Genomic DNA, 4,904 nt, shown 5'->3' on the forward strand with positions numbered 1-4,904 from the left:
AAAAAAAAAAAAAAAAAAGGGGGTGAGAGCCCGGATGCGGAGGACAGAGGTGGGGTTTTTAGTGGGTATTCCAACAACATGGTCGAGTCCCACATAACCTGTACAACACCCCAGGTATGCGTAAATGCATTTTCCCCACCTCTCTAAAAAAAAAAAGGCCACGCGCTAAGGCAGGCCAACCTCCCAGGCATCATCTTTCGAAAAACAGACCATAGCCTCCCTATCATCCCTTTCATTCCCTCTTCATTCTCTGCTATCATGGCTATATCAGCGACGTATGCTAAAGTATAAACCTTTTTTCCCCGAAGCTTTATTTCTCCCCACCCTCCTTTCTCCAGCTCTTCATCCATATCTGCCACTAATATTGTAAATAAGCTCGGACTGAGTGGACATCCCTGCCTGAGCCCCATTGCCGTCCAGAACATCTCCCCCTCCACCTTTCTCACTCTCACCATACTCACCGTTGCCCTTAATACCTCCTCACATCTCTCCACTAGTCCTTCCCTTACCCCCTCTTCCTCGCCGTCCGCATTAGCACTTCCCTGTCCACCGTGTCAAATGCGGCCTCAAGGTCTATAAACGTTATAACCATCGTCCTTTCTTTTCTATTTACCTGCCTGTTGATCAGGTAATTTAAAACATATACATTGTCTATACATCCCATTCCCTTCCTAAACCCCACTTGACTCGGTGGCAGCAGCTTCTTCTCCTCTAGCTCCTCCCGTAGTCTCTCTACTAACACTGACGCATACACCTTGTACGCCATCTGTGTTAGCGTGACCCCTCTATATTCTGCTACCTTCTTCCCAACTCCTTTCTTCACAATAGGTACCACCACTCCCTTGCTCCATTCTTTTGGTTATTCTTCCCCTTTCCAAACCTTATTGCATAGCCTCCATAGCCATTCCTCTATCTCTTCCCCTCCATGCTTCCACACTTCATTGGGGATCCCATCTCACCCCACCGCCTTTCTCTCCTTTAAGCTCTTCATCACCCTCCTTATTTCCTCCTTTCTAATGTCTCTCTCTCCATTCTCCTTCCTCCTTTTCATCCCGCCCTCTCTTACTCTCCACCCCCCCCCTTACAACACCCATTAAATACTCGTTCCATTCTTCTATTTGTATCCCCTCATTTACCTCCTTCCTCCTTATTCTCTCCCTATTTACTATCTCCCATATTTGCCTTTCCGTTCTTATCCGCTCCACTTCCTACTTCCATCTTTCCAACTCCTTTCTCTTCTTTTTCTCACACAGTATATTATACTCCTTTTTCCTCTACCTATACGTTTCTCCTTCTCCTCCTTCCTTTTACCATCTTCTCAGCTCTCTCCTCACTTTACTTTTCTCTTCTCTACACTCTTTGTCCCGCCGTCCCATTTTCTTCTCTCCCTTCCCTCCCTTCCTTTTTTTCCTACTGCTTCTTTGACTCTTCCTTCCAGCTCTCTCCATTCCTCCTCTACTCCTCCCTCCTCTCTCTAGCTTCCTAAAGTTCTTTCTAAATTCCTTTATTCCCTCCTCTGTCCAATTTCCTCTCTCCCTTTCCCCTCCCTGTCTTTTTCCCTTTTCCATCCCATTCCCTCCCTTACCCTTTCACCCATCCTGCTATTAGAAGATGATCCGACTCAACTCTTTCCTCTATCTCTATCCTTTCATCACTGAATTCCCCCTCCCTCCTGTAAATGTCCACTCTCCTTCTACGACTCCCTTTACATTCCCATTTAATACTCCCCACCCCCTCTCCGCCAAATAGCTACATAACTTCCTTCCCTTCTCATGCACTTTTTTATCATTCGACTTCCTACTTCCTACTCCCCCTCTCCCTCGTCGTCACCCATACCACTCCTTCTCTTCGCGTTAAATTCTCTCCCTATTACTACTCTTACTCCAGTCTCTCTCACCTTTATCCACTTCTTCAGTTCCTCTAATTTCCACTCCAAATCTTTATTTACATATACTCCTACTACCTTCCACCAATCCCCCCTATCTTCACTTTCTTCTTCATCACCCCTCTATTCCCCCTTCGTCCCCATCTTCCCTTTCCAACTCATTTCTTATTCCCGTTATCATCCCTCCTATTACCCTTCCTTTTTTACTTTCTCTCTTAGCCCATTGCCCATCCCATACATATCCTCTTGGTAGCCTTTTCCTAACATACTCCCACTCCTTTTTCTCAACCCATGTCTCACTCGTCATTATCACGTCCCACTTTTCTAAACCCTTCCAGAAAACTGTATCCCTGTTTCTCACCCGTGCTTCATTCCAGAATGCAATTTTGTGAATGTTTTTCCCCTCTTCACCCTTCCCCCTTCTTATCTTTTCTCCCTTCCCCTTTCCTCTTTCACTTGTTTCCCTGCTCCTCACATCACCGTTCTCCTATCTCATCCCACCTTTTCATCTTCTCATTCACCCACATCTTCATATATCCTACCTGCATTTTCTTCCGTTTCTCCCTCTCCTTTTCCGTCTCCCTTTCCATCTTCCATCTCACCTTCCTTTCCTCCTCTGTGTAATCATCATCTATCCTCTCCCTCCTGCCCTTTAGTTTTTTCTTCGCCTCCATCACTTTTCTTTCTCCTCTCTACGTGTCAATTTCACCAGATCATTCCACTCCCATTTTTCCCCTCCTTCCTACCTTTGTTATCTCTTTTACCCCCCCCCCTCACCTCCATCCCTATCCTTTCCCATAACCTCTTCACTTCTTCTTTCACTTCCTGTTCCTCTGTCTTCATCCCCCTTACCACTACATTCCGTTCCTTTCCTCTTCTCTTTCCTTCTTATCTTGTCTTACCTCTATCCTTCTCAACCTCCCCCATTCTTCCTTCTGTTTCCTCTATCCTCTTCTTCTTCCTCCCTTCTTTTCTCTTCCCTTTTCTTCCTCATTTTTTCATTCACCACTCTTATCTCCTTTTCTCTCGCCGTTTATACGCTTCCCTTAAATGTTCCTCTTTTTTCTTCTCCCTCCACCCCTTCTTCCTCTTCTCCCTCCTTCCTCTTTTTCCCCACGAAGTATCTAAACTCCCTGCACTACTTAGACTGTCCCTTCTATATCTTTCCTCGCTTTTAGGCCCTCCTTTTCTTTTCTCCTCCCCGTTCCCCCATTCCCTCTCTTCCTCTTTCTTCTTTCTCTCCATTTAACTACCTTCCATACCTTCTATTCTCGTCTATCCTATTTCTCCTCTTTCAAACTTCCCTATTGTTCCCACTCTTTCTAACTTCACCGCTATCCCACGGATCTCGTACTTGCTTCTCTGTTGCTCTTTTCCGCGCCGTTTCAGCTGTTACCTACAATCTAACCTCCAAACGCTTCCTTTGACCCTTATCTTTCACTTTCCCTTTGTAACCGTACATATCATCATATATATATATATAATGTTATAGGCAGGATTGGTATATACACATGTATATACCATTCCTGCCACTATCGAGGCTGTCTGCCTATAATATATCTGCCTTATGCATCGCACGAATAAATACGAAAGAAGGCGAAATTTCACGAGGTGTGAAGATACCACCTGATAACCGCGGATGCGTGGGTATCGATCCCTACTAGATCGATGATCGAAAGAGGTCGATGCGGGACCGTCGATCTGGCACTCTCCGTCTGGAAGCGATCCAATAGTATAGAATAGTATCAGAATTCGTTTGGCGAGAAACTGTACGTTAGTTGAGAAGTCAAGCCGACTTGGTGAGTGAAGCAAACCTGACTTCATCATCCTCACGCGTACGCGCCTCAAACCGAGGAGTCACCAATGCAAACCGCATTGTGGCACAGTTAAAACGAAACAGACAGAAAAGACAGACAACTGGGACGATACAGCGCAGTAGTCACAATAACTTCGTAAATTCACGCAATATTTGTTTATTCTTTTTAACTTTCCATATCCGTAACTGCAAGGATAAAGCTACTAAACTTATAAGTAAACTCTTTACAAAATTCATCCTGTGGTTTTGTTGAGAAAACAAATCTGTGAACAGATTATCTGAAGGTCGGCAATATTCATCAAGCATTCAAGGTCGGCTCGACTTCTCAACCGAGTCGCTCGCCCGACGCGTGATTTTAACATACAGAAACCGATGCTATAATTTCGGCACACGACAAGAACGGACGGAGTTCACAGTTTTGAGTAAGTAGGAAGGACGGACTGTCCGAGTACACGTTCAGCCGCTCCCCTCCGGAATAAGTTGCTCCCAAATGTGAACACAGTTAGCTTAGGGGCATAAGCACGATCAACGTCTGCCGACCAAGTACTGGAAAGAAATGTAGGGACCACGTGCGCGTGTACATCATCCAAATCCTTTGTACTGTAGTCAGACGGGGGTTTTGTGTGTGTCTCCACCCGAGAAGTCTTCCACATTTATCAGCGAGATCATCGACTGCTGCGACAAATGCACTGGGGAACGTAGAAGCCGAGCCTGTGTTAGATTAAGCACGGTTGACGTTAATCCAACTTTACTGGAAACAAGTCTGGGACCACGCATGCGTGTACCTTACTTGCGTCTTTTGCATTGTAGATTGACCGAGACAAAGTGCACGTCTCCACCTGAGAAGTCTTCCCAATTTATCGGCGATACCATCAGCTGGTGCGACGTCTAACCACGGAATTCCGTTCCCGACCTGAGAGTAAGATGAAGCGCGATCAACGTCTACCGACCACGTGCTGGAAAGAAATGCAGGGACCACGTGCGCGTGTACCTCACCCAAATCCTTAGTACTGTAGTCAGACGGGGGTTTTGTATGTGTCTCCACCCGAGAAGTCTTCCCGATTTATCAGCGAGATCATCGGCTGCTGCGACAGAGATCAAGGCTCTCCAAATAGGACCGTAGTACCACGAAAACCGAAATTATAACATCGCACGCGTGTATCGCGCACAATTATCAGCGCGCGAGTTCCTGTCGAGCGTCGT

The sequence above is a fragment of the Dufourea novaeangliae genome, unplaced genomic scaffold (genome assembly GCF_001272555.1).
Source record: "Dufourea novaeangliae isolate 0120121106 unplaced genomic scaffold, ASM127255v1 scaffold164, whole genome shotgun sequence".
Classification (NCBI taxonomy): Eukaryota; Metazoa; Arthropoda; class Insecta; order Hymenoptera; family Halictidae; genus Dufourea; species Dufourea novaeangliae.